At 46.6% G+C, this 22,307-nt stretch overlaps 1 long non-coding RNA gene across 1 annotated transcript in view; it reads left to right on the top strand.

Annotated features, from left to right (window-relative positions):
* LOC132596774 (uncharacterized) overlaps nt 1–22,307 on the top strand; it is a 50,302-nt gene that overhangs the window by 17,796 nt on the left and 10,199 nt on the right. The window contains exon 2 of the long non-coding RNA XR_009562778.1: nt 9,696–9,784. This is a non-coding gene — a long non-coding RNA (uncharacterized lncRNA). The remainder of the gene's footprint in view (nt 1–9,695; nt 9,785–22,307) is intronic.

The following is a 22,307-nucleotide window of genomic DNA, read 5'->3' as shown; positions in this document are numbered from 1 at the left end:
CACAGGCCTCTCACTTTGTCCAACACAAGGAAGAAGCCCTGCCTTGGACCCAGGAAAGAAGGAGGAAAGTATGGGGCCATGGGTGACCTGGGGAAGCAGTTCCCCATTGTATCCAACTAGAGAGGTGAGCCAGGCAGAGCAAAACCCAGCTGCTGGGAGCTCCAGAGGACCCATATCCTGAGGGCAAGCTTTCTATTCAGCCCAGAAATCATCCCTGAGACCCAGCAAATAAAACCAGAAGAATGACGACCACAGTTCTCCAGACAGCAGCTACCAACCTCCACCTCCCATGAGGTTACCATTGCCCCTTGCTTCCTGCCCTGACCTGCCCTCAGATCTCCTTCCGCAGCAGTCCCCTCATCCCCAGGTTCTGGCATCCTAACGGATGAGGAAACCCACAGTGAGAAGACTGGGTTCCACTCTGGCTTGCATGGGTCCTTGAGAAAGTTTCTAAACCTCCTGAGGCTTGTGTTCTGAAGCCAAAATAGAAAAAGTCATCAGAGAGTGCTGTGGAGAGGATTAAATTAGAATGTATGTGAGAAGGACTTGACAAATCAGAGTGTTCCATAAATGTTTGTTATTTTTCTACCTGAGAGAAGTATTTATTTATTTTTGAATTTTATTTATTTTATTTATTTTTTTATACAGCAGGTTCTTATTAGTTATCTATTTTATACATATTAGTGTATATATGTCCATCCCAATCTCCCCATTCATCACACCACCCCCCTCTCCCCCCCCAACTTTCCCCCCTTGGTGTCCATACGTTTGTTCTCTACATCTGTGTCTCTACTCAGAGAGGTATTTATGTGGGGTGGGTTTTTTTCTCTCTTATTAAAGGAACATATTTTTTGTGGAAATTTTGAAAAATACATTTGAGTATTAAAAGAAAAAAAATTCAAATCACCTACAGTGAGCCACCATGCACATCTGGTATCTCCCCCAGTCTTTTTTTCTATGTATATAGATACACCTTGGTTAAAAGAAAGGATGAGGATATTAATGACTCAGGGGTAGTGGTCTCTCCCTGCTCCAGCCTGCAGGCCTGACAACAGCATTTCTCTTCATACCTGCAGTATGAAAGAGGGCAGTTAGTCTCTCACTAGAAACAAGGCCTGCTGGGATCCCAAATAAAGAGACCTCGGAAATCGAACCTGTTCTTCCTGATAGAGGCCTTCAAACTTTTTGTTCTCCAAGCCAGTTTGGAAAGACCACATGGCCTTAGGGATCTCCTTGCCTGCCTATCCTGATTTGTAAAATCAATTTTTAAAAATTAAAATTGGGAAGATTTTCAACGAGTAAAGCATATATTGCTGCAGTCGTGCTGTTCAAATGCTGATTCTCGGGCACTTTTCAATGTGGAACTGAATTTGCCGTAGGAAATACTTTTGAAAACCTCACCGTCTTCTGTGGCTGGCCCACGAATCACCAGAGGAACCCATGTAGAACATCAATGCAAATCTGTTCCGCTGGGCTCTCTCTCGGTATCTGACAAAATGTCATCTTTTCATCGACGTTACCAAGATCCTCTCCCTCACTTCTGCCCTAAAACAGGTGTTTCTTTGGCTGTCAGAAACGACCTGGGTCTCTCTTCCTCTATAATGATAATGGCTGGGCCCCCCTGCCTGAGTCCTACTCACCCTGACTTCTCCAAGATTCCAATCCAACTCGGAGTAGGAGGTAACTCCAGGTCTCCAAACACTTGGGAGGGGCCTGAGATGCTCACATGACTTAAGTGCATTGATGGGAGAATGCGTCCAAAGAGCCATGTCCCGAATGTCACTTCTGTGTGGCTGCATGTACTAGAAGAGCTTGTGACTAAGTATTTCCAGTCCAGATGTTTCAGGCTAGAGAGTGCGAAAACCAGGACAGGCACTCTTCCCCTAAATGCCTAGGATAAGTCCAGCAGCTTCTTGCCACTGCTTCTCTCCAGACACACACAGTAAGTGCAAAGAGCAAAGGACACCCCCTCCATTGGTCCTCTCTGCTGCTGCCAGAACAAAGGTCTCGGTGACTTCTGTCTCCTAAGAGAATGTTCAGCCCCACCCAGAGGACAGGTCCTGTCATATTCCTTCAGGGTCCCTTACTGTTTGTGAGAGGTCACCTCGTATCTACGGTAAAAACCTGAGCTTGGGACTCAGCCTGACCTCGGCTGGAATGCTAGCTCCACCTCTTCCCAGGAAGTTTGGCCTCAGGCGAGTGTTTCTACCTTGTGAGCTTGAAGAAGGGGCTGTGAGTGTGTCCAGAGGTCATTCGTGAAAGAACGCTTTGCAGGTGCTCAGCGAATGGTGATGAGGGATAAGGGGCTCCTTCCTGAAACAGGCCGCTCAACACTTCGCTCTCAAGCAAAGCTGCAGCAGTAGGACAAGCTAGCTAGGCTCAGCAAAGGTAGTCTCACGGCTCTCACGCCCCTGTTGGCAACTGTCTCTTTTCACTGAACTTTCACAGTCCCCTTGCGGCCCTTCCAAAGTCAGCACCTACCAGTCAGGACTCTTCTCTTTGGTTGAGCTGTGCTTCTGAGTGGCCAACCCCGAGGCCTTTCCCACCTCTTAACCAGGACAGGGAAAGGGAAAGGGAAAGGGAAAGGTGTTGGGCCATCACCAGCTCTTGGTAAAGCGCATCACCTTTTTATGATCTCCTCTTTGTAGGCTCACTTCCCAGCACCCAAGAACAGAAGTCCAGGGTTCCAGAACCTACTTCAAAGCAGGACAAGACCTCTCCGGCTCCTCCCCATCCACCAGCATGCATGCAGCCTCCCTTTCCAGGGGCAGAAGTCAATGTAGAGGCAGGAGCTCCAAGCCCAAAGACCACCCAGATAACTTAGATACGTCTTCACCCCTCACCACCAGAGCCCAGGACATCCAGTTCATCCCTTATCCCTGACTCTCTTCTCCATAAGGCTCAGATGTCACCTGTCAGTGAGGCCAGCCCTGGAAAAGCACACACCCCTCACCATCCCCTGTCCCCAATTCCCTATTAAATGCAAAGTCTGATCTTCCCTGTAGAAACGTTTTAGAAAAGCACTTCTCTTCCCAAATTCTCTTGAGATGTGACTCAGACAATGTCACCCTGCCAACTTCTTAGAGTCCTTCGTAAGTCTCAGGAAGCCAGCCTTCCGGCCCCTCCCCCAGCCCTGGGAGCAGCTGGAGTCCTGTGGGCTCCGTCGGATCGCTCTGGGAAACAGCCGTCACATCTCCCGTGGGTTCACATCTTTCGGGGCCAGCACGGTGGTTACGGCAAGGCACTTTCCCAACATCCTGATCTGACAAACGGGGAGCCCCTTGGGCCGGAGAACAGCCATGGGGCTAAAACCCTTGCTGGCTTCCCCACCCTAAACAGTCTCCTTCCCCTGATACAGGGGGCCCCCCCGCAGGCCTGCTGAGAGGAAAGCTGCAGAACCGAGAGAAGCAGCTTGTGACCGGGAAAGTGAAAGGAACCAAAGTAAAAAGGCTCAGATTACTTGTAGCTGGTCTGGGAGGCCACGGTCAAGCTTTCCGCTCAGAGGAGACAATGAAGAGAGTGTGGAGACAAGGAAAGTGAAACTGAACCTGCCATGGCCGCTGCTGATCCACTCGCCACCCAAGGAAGAAGTCACTGCTGCATCTGCTTCCAGTACTGCCGAGACCCGTAATCACAGAGTGCGGCCACAGCTTCCACCAGGCCTGCCTCATCTGCTGCTGGAAGCGGGCCTCACCTGCCCTCCTGCCCCCCTGCCTCCAGTGCCACCAGAGCCTTCAGGCCAAGAGCTTCAAATGCAACAGGTAGCTGGGAACCGTGGATGTCACCAGACTGCTGCTGGAGCAGGAGGCAGGGCCCTTGCCTCTCCGGTCTGTCAGAAGCACCTGGAGGAGATTCCCCTGGTGGCGCAGTGGTTAAGAATCTGCCTGCCAATGCAGGGGACACGGGTTCGAGCCCCGGTCCAGGAAGATCCCACATGCGGCAGACCAACTAAGTGACTAAGCCCGTGTGCCACAACTACTGAGCCTGCGCTCTGGAGCCCACAAGCCACAACTACTGAGCCTGCGCTCTGGAGCCCGTGAGCCACAACTACTGACGCCCGCACGCCTAGAGCCTGTGCTCCGCAACAAGAGAAGCCACTGCAACGAGAAGCCCACACACTGCAATGAAGACCCAACACAGCCAAAAATAAATGAATAAATAAATTAAAAAAAAAAAAAGAAGCAGCACCTGGAGGACTAAAGCCATTGGTGCGAAGGACCAGGAGGCCCACCCTCTGCGGGGTTTGCCTGGACAGCGGAGCAGAGTGACGATTCCCATTCACATGGGCTGGCAGGGTTTAAGGCAGAGGGATGAGAAGGGGGTTTAACCTGGAGATGATCGGAGAAAGGGAAGGGAAGTGGGGGAGGGATGGAGGAGGGATGGGGAAGAGAAGGGAAGAGAGGGGAGGGGACCTGGCAGGCAATGCCTAGTTTTAGTGGAGTGGAATATTTTCCCAGTATAAGCCACCATCATGTTCACAGAATTATTCTTAAAAGCTTTACAGGAGAAAGTCATTTTTTCAAGTGGCCTGGTGGTTAAGAGTTAGGGATCTAGAGTTAGTCATATAGATTCAAATCCATGCTCTGCTTCTTCCCCCAGGGGTTGCCTTGGATAAATGTCTTAACTTCTCTAAACCTCCATTTCCTCATCTATAAAATGATGGCAGTAGTTCCTACCTTTAGGGTTCCTGTAAGAATTAAGTGAAGTAATGTTTATAAAGCACTTAGCACAGTGCCTGGCACATAGTAAACTCTCCATTACTACTCTTTTTATTATTATTGTCACGAGTGGTAGATAAGCATCTGAATGAACAAGGTTTTCCACAGCTAAACCTTATGGAAGATGCATGTCCAGCCCTAGGACAACAAAGATCCAGAAGAACAAATTTCAAAATAGCCAGTGTTCGGGTGCTAATGGCTCCATCTATAGTGTTCAGTGGATACGGCTTGATCTACGAAGTGTATAGCCAGACTCACTGCAAACATGCTCCGTTGACAAAAGCAGACAATTTGATTTCCCTATTTCTTGGTTCTTTTTCTTATAATGAATTTTCTCTGCCTCCCTCCAAGATTGGATCTGTAAGGCCTATTAATTCACAGGAAGGGCCAACAGAAGCGGGGAGAGCACTGACACATCATGGCCCAGTTCCCCAGACCTGCTCATGGCTGTAACTTGGGCTACGAGCCTTCCTGTTCCTCCCCTGAGGGTACACGGAAGGTGTGGAGATGCCATGACGCAATCCACCTCTCAGGACTTGACCCATGGTATCAGGAGATGGACTCATCGTGGCCACCTTGAGGCCAACCCTACAAGCTCAGTTTTCTCAAGGTCACCTTTATATCTTCAAATCAGAGAAGATCGCAGGTGCTTGAGCTATCCAGGTATGATCCTAGCTCCATGGCATGAGTTCAGAGGTGCTGCAAACCACGCCCCCCAAATCTCCCTTCCAAACCCCTGTCCCAACACCTGCTATCTAGACCAAAAAGGTCACTCCTTGTGTCACAGAAATGACAAATAGGTTTCATTGCAAGTGCCAATTCCAAATTATTGAGATTGGATTTTGTTTCAGAAAGATTCTCAGGCCTTTTCTGGTCTCAGCAGCATGTTTGCAATCCATTAGCAGTATCTGCAATGGAGACTGGAAAAGAAGCGCCAATGGTTTTGCACAGGACTGTCATCCTTAAAAGAATTCTTGTTACATTTACAGTGCAACTATACGCCAGTCGAGAACACATGAACTTGTGATGACTAACCACCATTACCAGTAGGGCCTTGAGGTCACAGGAGTCAGAACAGGGACTTTCTGAGAAGGGGATTTGAGAATGGCATGCAGCCTGAGATATGGTGCTGGTGGTTGAGGAGGACCAGCCCAGACGGGGGCGCAGATGGGAAGCTTGGGTGCCTTTGGAGCAGCCCCAGGCCTTGGGTTTCTTGGGAAGGGACCTAAAGGAAGGTAGCTGCCTCCAAATGGGTCACCAAAGCAAATTCTAGGGCAACCTTTTGAGCCCCACCCTGCTGCCAGTCTGGGGCACTCCCATGCTCTCTGCCCAGAGGGAAGCATACAAAATTCTGACTGCACTGGAAGTAGCAGCCATCGCGTACCTTCTACGCTCCAGCTCCAAGCTTGGTGCCCTCACACACGCTGGACACACTTAACCCACTCCCACGTGGTAGGATTTTCCAAATTCTCCAATATTATATGTTATTGACCTATTTATTATAATTATCCTGTGCTCATAGTTTTTTTAAAAAAAATCAAATAGTACAGAAGGGTCTCAGATGAAGAGTAAGCCCCAGCCCCACTTTCCAGAGATAACTACTCTTCAAAGTCTCTCATAGGACACCCATGTCTGTGGCAGCATTATTCGCAATAGCGAATTCATGGATAAACAAAATGTGGCATGTATGTACAATGGAATACTATTTCGCCAAAAAAGGAGTGAAATGTGACACATGCCACAGCATGGATCAACCTGGAGGACATTATGCTAAGTGAAATAAACCAGACACAAAAGGACAAATATTGTATGATTCCACTTACGTAAGTTTATCTAGAATAGGCAAAACTATAGAGAGAGAAAGTAGAAAGGTGGTTACCAAGGCAAGGGGGAGAAGGGAATGGGGAGTTACTGTTTAACAGGCACAGAGCTTCAGTTTATGACGGTGAAAACATTCTGGACATGATGGTTGTCCAACACTGTGACAGCACTTCATGTTACTAAACTGCAGGCTTAAAATCAGTTAAAATGGTAACTCATGTATATTTTACCACAATTTAAAACAACAACAACAAAAAAGCTGTTCTGTACTCTTCCATGAGGAAGTAGAGGTAATCTCACTTTGCACAGCAGTGCAGGACCCTAAACATGACTGTGCAAGCTGACATCATTGAGACTGACCTAAATAGTCAATGCGAAAAATGATGATTGTTCTATGACCTTTAAATGTTTTGTCAAAACGTTAAAAACCCTCTTACTGTCCATTATAAATGTAGAGGGAAAAAATAGTAACTCTGTATAATATACCATTATTTAAAACATTAGGAATTTTGAGAGTTAATTGTTCTATTTCTTGGTAAAAAACTTATCAAGAGTAGTTTGAACAGTGCTTGCCTTCTTTTTCTATTCACATAATTTACAATACAGAGCAAGCATCATTTGCATGCCTTCATGAATTTTCATGCTCCTTTGGATCTTTCCAACATTTTACCCATTGAACATTCAATGTCGTGAAATAGATCTAAGGGGTTCTTTAGTGTCAAATATTTATTTATTTATTCTATTTTTTGGCTGCATTGGGTCTTCGTCGCTGCACGCAGGCTCTCTCCAGTTGCAGCGAGTGGGGGCCACTCCCCACCGCGGTGCGCGTGCCCCTTATTGCGGTGGCTTCTCTTGCTGCAGAGCACGGGCTCTAGCCACGCGGGCCTCAGTAGTTGAGGCTTGAGGGCTCCAGAGCGCAGGCTCAGCAGTTGTGGTGCATGGGCTTAGTTGCTCCGTGGCATGTGGGATCTTCCTGGACCAGGGCTCAAACCCGTGTCCCCTGTATTGTCAGGCGGACTCTTAACCAGTGTGCCACCAGGGAAGTACTCAAATGTTTTTTTGTGTGTGTGTGCTTTTTGGTTTTTTTTTTTGCGGTACGTGGGCCTCTCACCGCTGTGGCTTCTCCCGCTGCGGAGCACAGGCTCCGGACGCGCAGGCTCAGTGGCCATGGCTCACGGGCCCAGCCGCTCCGCAGCACGTGGGATCCTCCCGGACCGGGGCACGAACCCGCGTCCCCCGCATCTGCAGGCAGACTCTCAACCACTGCGCCACCAGGGAAGCCCTACTCAAATGTTTTTTGATGTCACTTTTTTCTGAGACTTCATCCTTTTTGTCACCACCACTTTCCTCATTTATACTGACATGCCCACCTTCACTAGGTTCCTCTGCCTGCACATCTAGTCTCTGTAATGGCAGCAGTGTCAACATTCCTATGGCCATCTATTTTTTTTTTCTAACTTCATTTACATTAGACTCAAATTCTGCAAAGTTATTTGCACAGTGGAGTAAAAGTTACTGCCACACTGCACAGAATCCAAAGTAGAAATAAATGCTCCATTTCAACCATAAGCAGCTTTCTGTTCCTAGTACAATTTAAACTACAAGATGTTGCTACCAAATGTAAAATAGATAGCTAGTGGGAAGCAGCTGCACAGCACAGGGAGATCAGCTCAGTGCTTTGTGACCACCTAGAGGGGTGGGATAGGGAGTGTGGGAGGGAGACGCAAGAGGGAGGAGATAAGGGGATATATGTATATGTATAGCTGACTCACTTTGTTATACAGCAGAAACTAACACCATTGTAAAGCAATTATACTCCAATAAAGATGTTTAAAAAAATAATAAAATAAACTACAAGAGGTTGAAGGGACTTGAGCTTGCTTTTATATTCATTGGACTTTTTCAATATAATTTGCACCATAGCTTCGTGCAGGTTTAGATCCCATCCTACCTTTGCTCTGACGTTGCCATTTTCAGGTTTTTTTGTCACATACAGTTTTACTTCCAGTGTTATCCCTTTTCATTTGTTTGCTCCACTTCCATCTTTGTTGGCCAATTCTCTTTTTTGATTAACTATCTCCGTAAAATGGCATGTGGGTTTATGACCGGAAGACAAGGAAGCAACGCAACCAAGTGCTTTGCTGTCTTTGCATGAACCGAATAACAGATGTGCGTGAATTGAATAAACAGATTGGTTTAATAACCAATAGGCTTTAAAATAAGTGACATGACTGGTCACTGATCACGATGTGCATCTGTTGTTTATGTAGTGATCTGTGGAATGAAGAGCTAGCAGTGAAGTTTGTACTTTATGCAATTACATTTAATATACAGTGGTAACTGAAATTGGACACATGTTATTGGGGGACTGATGTTCCTTAAAATGTGGTAACTTAAGTTTGCATATTGGAACTATGCAAAGCAAGGACTGCCTGTAATAATAATGGATGTTTGACTATTTGTTATATACCAGGCCTTATTCTAAGTGCTTTAACCTATAATCCTCCCAACCCCCACTATTAGTTCCCATTTTACAAATGAGGAAACTGAGTCACAAAGAGCTAAAAGGTCCAAGGTCACACAGCTGGCAGTGGTGGAGCTGAGTCTGTGTTTTAAATTTATATGCTGTACTTCCTTTGGTAGAGATGAGAAAGAGTGATTTTTTGGGGGGGGGAGCGTGTCATGTGGCTCATAAAAGTGGCAGCGTGTGTGCCAGTCCACCACAGCTGCCTCTCCCTCCCAACCTACCTAGGAAGATTATCATTCCAACAAGAGTAGTTATCACCACTTTCCCTGATCACAGAGGAAGAGGTGTGCAGCCTCAAACACCACATTTGTTTCTTAATTTTTTTCCATTTCTTTTGGAATAGGTAATACATTCACATAAGCTAAAATTCAAAATGTACAAAGGACTACATCATCCTCTCCTCCAGCCATGCCTCTCCTCCCCAGAGGCAACCAAGGGTACCAGTTTCTTCTCCCTCTGCTCTGAAGCTGTCCCAGAACGTCTCATACCACCTGCCCCTCCTTTCATGTATCTACTAAAACTCAAGTTTGAACAGGGTCAGAATCCTGGGTTATAGAAAATTTTGGAGTACAACAAATAATAAAAGCACGAAATTCTTTAAAAATTATCTTGGGTTTGTTTGTTTCCAGGGACTTGAGAACCACTTGGATACCATGAGGAAACGGAGTTTGCTTTGGAATTTGAGGACGGAGGAGCAATGGAGAACCAAGAACTCCTGGTAGGATGAATGGGCCAACAGGGCTGCTCAGAGAGGGCCCTGACTCCCGAGGGGAGGGGAGAGGAGGGGAAGGGAGTTCCGCAGCGCCCTATCCCACCTCGTAGTCTGCCAGTCACTCATGCTCAGAGCGGGCTCTGTACGCAGGCTCTGAATCTCATACTGTCTAGTTTTTAAAGGACTTAAAGGGCAAAGAAAAGAATATCTTCATCTACCATGCTGGCTTTTTCAGGACAATATTGATTTCAAATATTCTATCCTGCTGTCCCCTTGAGCTATCACAAATGTTTTAGAAACCCCAACTTTGCAGTATCCAAACCACATCTTCAAAATGGCCTCTCTCCTCTAAACCTCTTATCTTCTGCAGCACAAAATCCTTTCTTTGAACACGGATCTCAAATTTGGGGCTCAGATAATAAGGTAATCATAGAATACGTGAGTAGAAGGAACTGGCAAGTTAAAGCAAAAGGGAGGGACAGTCAGTGTAAGAACACACCCTAGCCCGTTTTTATTGAGAGGCCGTTTAGTGTAGCACTGATGGGCATGGATGCTGGAACCAGTCTGCCTGGGTTCAAATCCCAGCTTTGATGCTTACTAGCTGTGTGTCCTGGACACAGGGGTTAACCTCTCTGTGCTTCAGTTTCCTCATCTAGTAAAATGAGGGGATGGGTGCCTGGTTCTGAGGGGCTTTGTGAGGATTAAGTATGTTAATACAGGACAGTGCCTGGGGCAGAGTGGCGCTCTGTATGGAGCCGGTCTAGCCACTGGGTCCTCACCCTGTGCTGGCTGCTAATCTCTTTACACACACGAGTTCATCTAACCTCCACAGCGGCCCTCAGTACTTCCACTTGACACGTGAGGAAATTGAGACCCGCAGAAGCTAAGTGAGATGCCCAAGTCACCCACCCGACGCAGAGGAGCCAGAATTCAATCCCAGCCCCCAGACACGCGCATTTGCCACCACCCTGCACAGTGCGAACACACTCAGGGGCACAGTGAGAGAGCTGTTTTTAAGCAGGCCAAGTCCTCGTTTCTCTGCAGCCTTGCACTTCACCGTCTGCTCACCTGAGGTTGCTCAAAACCACTCTGGTTGCCTCGATCCAACGGCTTCTCGATATCAGCCGCTGATGAGTCCATGTCCACCTGACTCCAGTGAAACTGTCATCACGTGCGAGAGTCAGAGGAAGGCCTTCTGACAGGAACGACATCCTCCAGCCAAATGAGGTATGGGTGGAATGAGCTTCTGGGGCCATTCTGCTCTCCAGCACCATTGCCGGGAAAGACTACAACAAAATATATCCACATCTGCTTCGAGGAGGATTAGGGCAATGTGGAAGGAAGAAAAGGTTGCGGGAATATATGATAGCTTGGTACACACTTTGAAGCCTTTGGAAATTATTACTGTCACTGTTTGGGCACCTTTCACCAATTAATCAATATGTCTGATTAGCTGGGATCAAATTTAGGTTAGCGAGTTATTAAAACACGAATATAAAGTTCTCACAGAGGCACATGATGACTATCGATAAGAATATTCATGGACAATAATGTAAACAGGGTAACATAAAGACCATCAGACCTGGAGTGGCCCAAATGAAACTAATTAATGGGCTGCATGTGGCTATACGGACTGCTAGGGGCTGGATGACTTTGGGCAAGCCACGTCACATCTCTGTGCCTCAGTTCCTCACTGGAAAGGAAAGGGTTTGACCGGCCCATCTCTTTCAACTCAGCACCAATCGAGGCAACAGTTCTGAATGTCTCCGACGCCTGCCAGATAACGCTGCTCATAGCACCCTATGTTTCCTCCATGACGCTTCTCACAATGTATAATCAGGCACTTGTTTTCATGTTTAATCACTGTCTACCCAGCCAGACAAAGCAAGGACCACATCTGACTCAACCACAACACGTAGCACGGGGCCTGGCACATGTGTATGAGTCGGTTCATGAATGAAATGCAGGAAGCGTGTTAGACACACACTATTCACTAGGACATAGTGTGGTATTTACTAGGCCAAGTATGTGAAGAGTCTGAACTTGCAGAGAGCAGTGATTAAATCTAAGAGAGCAAAGGACTGAGAAAGATTTTCTGGAGTTTTGTTTTATCTGCTCTGGTTCCCAGAAGATCCCCGGGCAGATATATATGTGTTTGCCGTGCGGGGGAGGATTAAAAACTGGGAGGAGGGAAAAGAGGAATCTTGTGTATTAAGACTATCAAAGAAAGGCCGAAAATACATGTTGGGGGGGAACTTCGAGCCATCTTATACTTCTGGAGCATACAGTGGGAGGCAAGAATAACCTGGAATAAGAGACAGCAGCACCAGTGACAGGTCAAGGTACCAGAGGAGGCCAGGGAGTGAGGACCTGTAATGTGGGGCTTGGCAGGCACCAGGGCCACATCCTGTTCTGAAGCAGGTGGTGAGGAGGAAAAGATAGGAGAAGGAGTATCTGAGCTCTGAGGGGGAAGGAGTCTGTTTCTGTGTTCCTTTGACACAGAGGTCAGCGAACTTCTTCTGTAAAGGTCCAGACAGTAAATCTTTTTGGCTTTGTTGACCACATGGTCTCTGTTGCAACTTCTCGAGTCTGCATGCATGAGGCCAAAGCAGGGACATACAATACTTAAATAAATGATGTGTCTGTGTTCCAATGAAATTTTATGTATGGACATGGAAATCTGAATTTTACATAATTTTTACATGTCACAAAATAGTATTCTGCTTTTGATTTCTCTCTAACCATTTAAAAATGTAAAAACTCTTCTTAGCTTACGGGCTATACAAAAACTGTAGTTTGCCAGCCCCCGCTTTGAAGGAGATTTATTGAGTTTCTACTATGTGCCAGGCACTAAGCCAGGTTTTTAGGATACAAGATCACTTCCTGCAGGACGCACAGAGTGGCACAGGAATAGGACATAGAAACAAAAGACTACAGTTATATGCAAGCCAAACCCAGTGCCTGAGGACATGAATAAATCAATGTCCTCAATAAAAGTATTGCATCAAAATAGCAACATGTATATAAGTTTGGACTTTGACCACCATGAGGGCTGCATAGACCATGCACTGCACAAATCCAGAAGGTGCCATTCACATAGGCTCCAGTGTAAATGGTGCCCCCTGGAGTTGTGTGAGGGCCCTGGTGGGAGCCCAGAGGAGAAATATGAATTTATCCTAAAGTTGTACAGGAAGGTCTCACAGAGGAAAAGCAATTTGAGCTGAATCTTGTAAGTTGAGTAGGAACTTTGCCAGGCAAATAAAGCAGGATAGGGCATTCCAGGAGAAGAAACGGCATGAAAGAACACAGTATGTGCATATAGAAAAAAGCAAGCAGTTCAGTTGGAGCTCAGAGTGTGGAGTGGTGAGCCACAGAAAATGAGGATAGGAAAAGGGCAAAGGGGCAAACCGATGAGTCCTAAACAGCTGGCCTAAAACAGCTGTTTATCATACTAGCTACCAAAAGTTTCAAGAAGATGAACAACAATCTTAAGATTCTTGTCAAAGCATTATGTTCTCCAGTATTTACTGAGCGACTGCTACGTGTAAGACATTGATGATAAAACGAGGCATGAGAAATATGACCTCAGTCCTCAATCCTTGAGATAAAACATTTTAAATCAAACAAATAACATTAGATACCAATGCCATCAATCCCCTCTACTATTTCATGTCTGGTTTTGGAAAAGTGATTTATCTCAGGCTACTACGATTAACAAAATATCTGAGCAGCTTCAGGACCTTCTGGATATGTACACTTAAGAAAGAGTAAAAGGAGTTTCACCTCTCAGCAAAAGCCAGTAGAAGCTCACTTTCTTAGATATGACTGAATAGGTTGGGCTTAGCAAGCAGACAGACCTGGGTTTGAATCAGGGTTCTGGCACTTATGGCTGCATTATAGTATACAAGTGTAACCTCTCTGAGCCTCGGTTTTCTCACCTGTAATACAGGGGATAATTACCTGGTAGAATCAATTAAGTGAGATAGTACATGAGAATGGCTTGGCAGAATGCCTGATACTTGGAAAGTGTTCAATGAATAGTGGCTTAGGGCTTCCCTGGTGGCGCAGTGGTTGAGAGTCCGCCTGCCGATGCAGGGGCCACGGGTTGGTGCCCCGGTCCGGGAAGATCCCACATGCCGCGGAGCAGCTGGGCCCGTGAGCCATGGCCGCTGAGGCTGCGCGTCCGGAGCCTGTGCTCCGCAACAGGAGAGGCCACAACAGTGAGAGGCCCGCGTATCGCCAAAAAAAAAAAAAAATAGTGGCTTATATCAGTTATTCATTACTGACTTACTCAATGCTGTCAGCTGGGCAAGTGAGCTAGATATGGTCACTGCCTCTCTTCCCCCATATTCTCCATCATTCGATTCTGATCAAAGGCAGGTTGATTGGGTAGAAGCAGCTCTGCTCCCCCTTGTCTTGGAATTTTTTCTGGAAAAGATGCATTACGTATTCTTTATTTGCGAAGAGTGCCTCTTGGCCTATGGGCAGTTTCTCCCCCAAGTCACATGGGAGTTGAGGCATGAAGTAGGAACCAGCACTTGAGCTAAGATCTATCACCATCATTTTCTGCTGATTCCTGTCACCAGTGATTAATAGTGACAAATTCAGGGAGCACAAGACCACAGTTAGATTTACTTCTAGCATAGGGAAATGAACACAGTAAAAATGGACTATTAAATATCCTCAGATGATTTTTACATATTTTCAACACGTTCCCCATGAAACATCAGTCATACTATGGGAAGCCCAAGTGTGGGCCATCTGTCTGTTTCCAAGCCTTCCAGCTGGCTCTGGTCACTTGCATGGTTGGAAACCAAAAATGTCCGCATGCTCCGAGTTGGGACTGTGTTCTCATGGCCACCTCTGGTCCAATTTCTTGTTTATGCTGAAATCTGAATCTCCTTCTAGCCCTGCCTCCTTACTACTGTTTTGTTCCCTTTGCTGGCATGGACCCAAAGAAGGAAATCGGTCCTTTTTGCATTTAATTTGCCAAGGCAACTGATGACCCAACACTTTTTACCAAGGGTGTGGAGTAATTTCTTTTCAGAAAGTAGACGTGATTACGCAGCACCAGACCTGGCTTCACACGTGTGCAACTCATGCCGTCCCACAAGCACCGGTGCTCAGAGGGGCCTGCACTTAGGGTTTCATGCTTTGTGGTCACTTGTCTTTGAAAATCTTTCCAAATTCTTGAAATTTTATCTCTGAATTTGTGCTCTTGTAAGTGAAGTCTGATTGATCAACAGAGCATGCGTCTGGGACTCACTCGCAGTCCTCCCGCCAACTCCTTGCCTTCCTGGGGCAGGTTCTCAGCTGCACTCCCTACTCCAATCCCCATCCCCTGCAACTACCTCCCACCTCTGCATGGTGCCCCAGGCCCCCCTTCCCACCCTCACCCTGTGACCTACACCCAGCCTCTCACATGTCCACGGCGGGGTGGGATGGTGGGCACGTGGGAACTGGAGAAGTTTGGTCTGAATTCCTGGCCCAGGCCGGGTCCGGAGCGGGGAGCTTACAGATGGTGGGCGGCATGCGCATGCGCCGAGTCGCAGCTGAATCCGGGCGCCCACAAGGATCTGCACTTGTGGAGTCCCCTATGCATGAGGGAACACGGGTTAAATAGCAAATTAAAACCAGCGAGACAGAGAGAGACTGCAGTTGAAAGAAAAAAGGCTTTATATTTTAGTACCTCTAACGTAAACTTTTGCTGCATTTTGAACGTTTTCATTTTGCAACGGGCTCCACAAACTCTACAGTCGGTCCCGGCTGTCGTTCAGTGCGTTTCTGACCGTCAACATTCCTCACCACGTTTCTTTGATTCTTCTTGACTCCCATGGAGCCTGCTCATCTCCGTCTTTTCCTGTTCACCTCTCAATCCCTCCTCCGTGCCCGGCCCCAAACCCCAAGTTGTCCTCACTGTGCTGTGCAGAGTTATTTAACACTCTTTGTTTCCATTTTCCACCTACCAGATCCAATTCCTGAAACCTAACTTTTCATGACCAAATAACCTAGAAAATGTTTTGTGAAACAAAAAACAGGTTTCCCTCTGAGAGAAATTCTACCATCAGTTTTTTGGGGGGTTTTTTGGCTGCATTGGGTCTTTGTTGCTGCTGCGGGCTTTATTTACCGTGAGCAGGGGCTACTCTTCCTTGCAGTGCAGCAGGCTTCTCATTGCAGTGTCTTCTCTTGTTGCAGGGCACGGGCTCTAGGCGCTGGGGCTTCAGTAGTTGTGGCACACTGGCTTCGTTGCTCCACGGCATGTGGGATCTTCCCAGAGCAGGGCTCAAACCCGTGTCCCCTGCATTGGCAAGCAGATTCTTAACCACTATGCCACCAGGGAAGCCCTACCATCAGTTTTTAATTAGCAGGATTTTTTTCCTCGATTGTGTGTGTATAAATCACCATTTTCTTTTCATCAATAGTTACCAAGTCATATTCCCTGGATCATTAGTCCCACAGAAGAGCCCATTTGAAAAAGAAAAAGAAAAGAATTCCAGGGACAATAAGTATTTGGGAAACACCAAATACTCTGCTTCCCTCCTCCCAACTATTTTGTTGTTGTTGTTGTAGATGTCCTTGTGGCATTACTTTATTAAAGAAACTGGTTTGGGGACTTCCCTGGTGGTCCAGTGGTTAAGACTCCACACTTCCACTGTAGGGGGCGCCGGCTGAATCCCTGGTCTGGGAAATAAGTTTCCACATGCCCAGCGTTGCAGCAGAAAAAAAAAGAAAGAAACTGGTTTGATTTTATTTAAAATAGCATTTCCCAATTTATTTATCAATGGAACTCATTTCTTGGGGAAGAGCTACTAACTGCCCACTTTGCAAGAACTGCCTGAGAGCTGGCAAACTTTTTTCTGAACATGGCCCACTAATAAATATTTTAAGCTCTGAGGGCCGTTTAGTCTCTGTGCAACTACTGACCTCTGCAACCACACACAATACATTACTGAGCGTGGCTGTGTGCCAATAAAACTTTATTTATGGACACTGAGCTTTGAACTTCCTATCATTTTCACATGTTACAAAATACTCTTTTGATTTTTTTCAACCATTAAAAAATGTAAAAACCATTCTTAGCTCAATGGCCAAACATAAACAGGTGGTGTGGGTGGTTCTTGGCCAGCAGGCAGTAGTTTGCCAATTCTTGACTTAGAAGAAGCCCAAGAAAAAAAGTTACTTGTAAACACAAGTTGAGTACCGTTTCTCTACCTTAACGGTTACTGATTCTGAAGTTTTTCTAATTGAGCGTTTTATATTTGGGCTATTTTTAAAAAGTGTTATTACCACTTGTGGTTCAAATGGTTCTGCTCCCAATACGTCAGCTCTTGGTGATAAATAATTATCTCATGTCTGCTGCTAATTATCTACTAATTACCTCTCAGCACACACCCTCCTGATCCAAGCAGGTTAGCTCTCCGAAGCACCTGCCCTCTGTCTTTTGTATTCCCTCTTCATTCTCCATTCTGCAGTCACTCTGATACTTGTCAAGGATAGAGTCTGGATGCAGTAGAACCAGTCATGTTCCTTGAACTCTTTCCATTTTCACGTTTTAAGATACATATACTTCCCTAGAGCCCAACTCCAGAGCCAAGGAACTGAACCACAAAGCAGACACCCACATGCTTTACAGAATAACTTACTCATTCCCAGTCTTTTCATAATTACACCCACAGACACATGTTCTTGACTTCATGACATGTCCCATTCTCCCTTAGAAATACATGGGCACATCTATTTTTGAACTAAGGTGTATCAAAATTAATTTTCTGAGAAGCTATTAAGATTATCACTTAAGATCACTGAAGGTAGCCTTGGAGTTGCAAAAACTCAGTTTGAAATTCCATTGCGTGATATACACTTTAAAGTTCTAAATATATTCGTGTTTTGTCTCCCTTTTTAAATTCCTTTACAGTGGGTATGTGATGGGAATAGAATCAAACAAAGAAGAAATTATAGAGCAGCATCTGTGGGAAATGATGAAAAGGAAAGAATGCATGTGATTACTTCAGTGTTCATGTGACCACTTGTCTCTATCTAATTTAGAAACAGAAATTGAATGACAGAAAGTCACCTGTGAGCTTGAGAAACTCTATCAGTTCCTAGAGGATAAGGGAAAAAGTCTTCTGTCCCAACTGAGAGACTTCAACAAAACCATTTTAAGAAACAAACATGAAAATATAAACAATGTCTTAAATGAGAAGTTACTCCTCAACTACCCAAGCTCGGTCAATAAAGTTTTAAAGATGGGATGTATTGGAGAACTGACCATCAGGATGGTGGCAGTGGGTGGGTAGGTGGCTGGTGACATTCATCCTTAGGCAACTCCAGCCATACGGTTTGGAAGATATATGAGGGAAGCCATCAAAGCAATACTCCAGGAGGAAAGCCATTGTTCATGTCTAAAAGCTCCCTAAAGACTCAGGCCTCATTCTAAGGAAGGGGAAGTTGATTACCTGATTCCCTGCTTACTTTTGACATAACACTCTTAGAATATTTACCCCTGCAGCACAGCCAGAGCCAGTGGCTGGTGCATCAGGTGGCGAGTCAGAAGATACAGACTGTCTTCTTAGCTGTGCCACTGACTTGCTGGGTGAGTTTGAAATTCCCTCTCCAAGTTCTGCTTCTGCCACCATCGTCACCAGATGCTTAGAAGCACATCAAGGCCTTAGAGTCCAGTGGTTGAGAACATGGGCCCTGAAGCCAGACTGCATTCAAATCCTGTCTTTCACCTACAAGCTGGTAGACCTTCTTGACGTTCCTTAGCACCTGTCTCTGTGTTAAGTTTCCTCTTTTTGACAAATGTCACTTGACGAATGTTAGTCATTATTGGGAAGATTAAGAAATGCCCTTATCCCCTCCTAGCCCTGCCTCAGGGGTAGAGAGGGAGCCAGGTCTAGCCCAGGTGGCAGTGAGGATCTAGGGATTTGAGGGATAATAGCAGAGAATCCTCATCTGATGCAATGAGGCCCTGACAACAAGGAGAAGTCAACATGCTTCTTGAGGGGTGATGATGTTCCTTTACGTGTGGTACTATGTGCACATAACAACTCTGTGAAGGCTGTTATTCTGATTCTAATTAGCTCCTTTTTTTTTTTTTTTTTTTTTGCGGTACGTGGGCCTCTCACTGTTGTGGCCTCTCCTGCTGCGGAGCACAGGCTCTGGACACGCAGGCTCAGCGGCCATGGCTCACGGGCCCAGCCACTCCGCGGCACGTGGGATCTTCCCGGACCGGGGCATGAACCCATGTCCCCTGCATCGGCAGGCGGACTCCCAACCACTGCGCCACCAGGGAAGCCCTAATTAGCTCCATTTTGCAGATGAGTAACCAAGATTTAAAGAGATCAGGCAAGTTGTTAAACATCCCAGAGCTAGTGAGGGGCAGAGCAAATATTTCAAGTCAGGTTCCCTGGCTCTAAGGAGCATAAACACTACACAAGCTAAGGATCAAAATTCCAGGAGATGGGAAGTTATTGCTTAATGGGTACGGAGTTTCTGTTTGGGTGATAAAAAGTTCTGGAAATAGTGGTGGTGGTTACACAACATTGTGAAGGTAGTGAAGGCCACCAAACTGTACACTGTAAAATGTTCAAAATGGTAAATTATGCATTATGTAGATTTTATGTACACACACAACAAAAAAGTGCCAGGAGAGAGTTTGGAAGGGCCCCAAAACTCCCTGAGGTCAAAGACGGATAGGGAAATCAGGGACCAACCTAGGAGTCAGCAATTGAGAAAAACAAAAATTAGAATGTACTTTTGTCCCTCCCTTGCAAAGAAGATAGTTTGTAAAACTCCGGAGCAATAGCAAACTTGAGTTTATTCCTTGAAGAAAGCATTTTGCACCCTTGGAAGCCCACAAACTCAAACACACCAATTTTATGAGCCATTTCTAGGGCTTCACAGAGAAAATGTATTTTAAAAGCTGGAGAACTACCAAGGGGGAGAAACCCCACCTTTTAAATGAATAAAACCGTAATAAGTACACTGACAGCTGTGTCTGTTGGACAATATTTCTTTCTTATATGATTAAGGTTTAGAATACAAAATGTTCTTGCCAAGTAATAAATGAAGCTAAATAAATGTGTGGAAGAGTCAGGAAAATAGAACAGACACCACCTCTGTAAATCCCACAAGAGAGATTCACAATAAGCAGGTTCTTTCCAGTCATAAAACAGCCTATGAAACAACAGCGCACGATGAATGCTGGTCCACTTTGTTAAGGAAGCTGTGGATTATCTAGGAAAAGTCATGGAGTCTCATTCAGGACTTGGGCCGGCATTTGGGGAGTACCTGATCCCTCTTTGTTTTCTTTACAGAATAGCAGTAATAGCAGTTCCCTCTCTGGCCCTCCACTGGGAGCTGCCCTCCCTCAGGACCAAAGTGATATTTTCACATACACACACACAACGAAGCCCCAGCCCCATCTTCTAGACAACAGTCCCCAAATTTCCTGCCCAAACAGTCCTGAGCTTACTTCCAGGGACTGCATCGTGTCCTTCTCTGGTTAACGCTCCCAAAACCCAAGGGTGGCCAAGGGCAACATATGGATGGAGCTCAGACATGCAGACTGGTGTGTCCACATGTGTGTGCACAGGCCCCTCTCGGTAAAGAGCAAAGCCACAACGGGAAGAGAAGGTGGGTGGGAATGGCTGGGCAGGCACTCCTTGGACTGCCATGTCCGTGGGCAGAAGTCCAAGAATTCTCAATTTGAACTTGACCTTCTAGGTTATTATGAAAGCATACATGTCAAAGTAGGAGGATACAACTTATTTTATTAAGCAGTTCCCTGGCTTGATCTATAACTTTTGAAGATGTAGACATGTGGTGTGTGGGCCTCCATTTGTCCTTTCCCCCCAGGCCTTGCAAATGTCAGGGGAGGGCTTGTTCCTAGGTTGCATCCTTCTCCTCCAGCTGCCACTTCTGGGGAGCAGAATGTGCAGTTCCCCTCCTGCTTATACCTAAGAAGTAAATCAACTCATCCTTGTTTTGCAAAAAAGTCTGTGTTGATTCCTAGAGGTGAAAACATTAAAGCTAAACCATTAGTCTCCAAGTTAACTGAACTGGGCAAGAGAACCAAACCTTTCTCCAGGAAGGGTGAACAACTCAGTGATATCCCACAGGAGCTAAAAGGTGATGAAAAGTCCTGCTTCCCCCTGGGGCGGTCACTGTTAGTCTAGGAACAGAGGAGGGAGGCAGGCTTCTCCCTGCAGCTGGAAAGCAGCCCTGGCTTTTTCTTAGTGTGAAGAGAAGATACATGTGGAAAGCACCTGTTGGCTGGGAGCTCAAAGCATTTTCCTTTTTCTGTCCCTAAAGAACCTGTCGACAGCCCTGGAGGAGATGGGAGGTAAATTGCTCAGAATAACAAGTCCAGTGAGGCATCTGAATGGGCACCAGCCCGTGTTACTTATGGAAGGGATAATATGCCTGGCAAACCCTGGAGACTGAGACAGGTTTGTCAGCGGTCAGCTGCCCTGAGTGTGCAGAGAAGGTGCCCGGCAGGAACCCTTATCACATTCCTTGTCATCCTAAAGTGTTTCAACACACTTAAGGAAAACACCTGGGTACGGTTATTGACATGCACGTGGAGAGAGAGGAGTCAGTCCCCCGGAGGAGGGAGAAGTGAGGGGTGAGTGATGAGCAGTGGGTCTGGGAGAGCTGATAGGCTGAGCTTGGCCAGCGGCCTCAGGATGGCAATGAAGCTTAAGCCTAAGAAAGGCTGGCTCCTGACCGCTCAGCCCAGTGCTGGGAGAAGGGCCAGAGCCCAGGGAAGGGGGTACTTGCCCGACCCTAAGAGCAAGCGCCTCTTTAACTCTATACCTTTGGCACCTTGTCTGCCCCGCCCTCCTCACCAGGCGCGGCAGGTGGTTCTGAGGCACGTGCTGAACTGGGCCACACATGGGTCCCCCAGGTTTTCCCTGTCTTGAGAGAGGAAAAGTAAGGCCTGCTGCAGGTACGCGGTCCTCTAATGGCTGGTGAGCTCGCCCAAGCCTGGGGCAGGCAGGCGCCCCTTCCCTGGCAGAGATGTGGAGGGCACCGCCCCAGGCACAGCCTTCTTTGGACTCAAGGCTGCTCTCCCAAACTGACCCCATCCCTGCCCTAAGCCGCCCACCCAGCACTGCCTCTGGTCGCCTCTCCCCAGACAATGTGATCTTGGGCCCAGAAAGTGCCAGTGCTTACCTCCAAGCAGTAGGTGACGTGAGAAGAATAAACACAGAAAAAGCTATCTGTGCCTTCCAACCTGGAGAGGTTCTCCTTCCTCTGTGTGCTGGGCACTGTGGGATCTTGTCAGGCAGGCACTACTGGGACATGGATGTGGCCTTTAATGGCTACTGGGGGCTTGGTGTTGTCAAGGAATCTGGGAAAAGGAAAGAGTGGTTTAAACTAAAACCTGAAAAAGGCTGTAGGGATCTATCAAAGTCTCACCCACCTCTGCAGTGACATCTCTTAAAAGACAGACCCAGGAAGATGCCAGCGTCTCTGGATTATGAAGGGGGTCACGTGTCATTCCACAATGTGGTGATTTGAC

The sequence above is a fragment of the Globicephala melas genome, chromosome 2 (genome assembly GCF_963455315.2).
Source record: "Globicephala melas chromosome 2, mGloMel1.2, whole genome shotgun sequence".
Taxonomy (NCBI): Eukaryota; Metazoa; Chordata; class Mammalia; order Artiodactyla; family Delphinidae; genus Globicephala; species Globicephala melas.
Note: the sequence above shows the minus strand (reverse complement) of the source record. Positions and strands in the feature narration are given on the sequence as shown.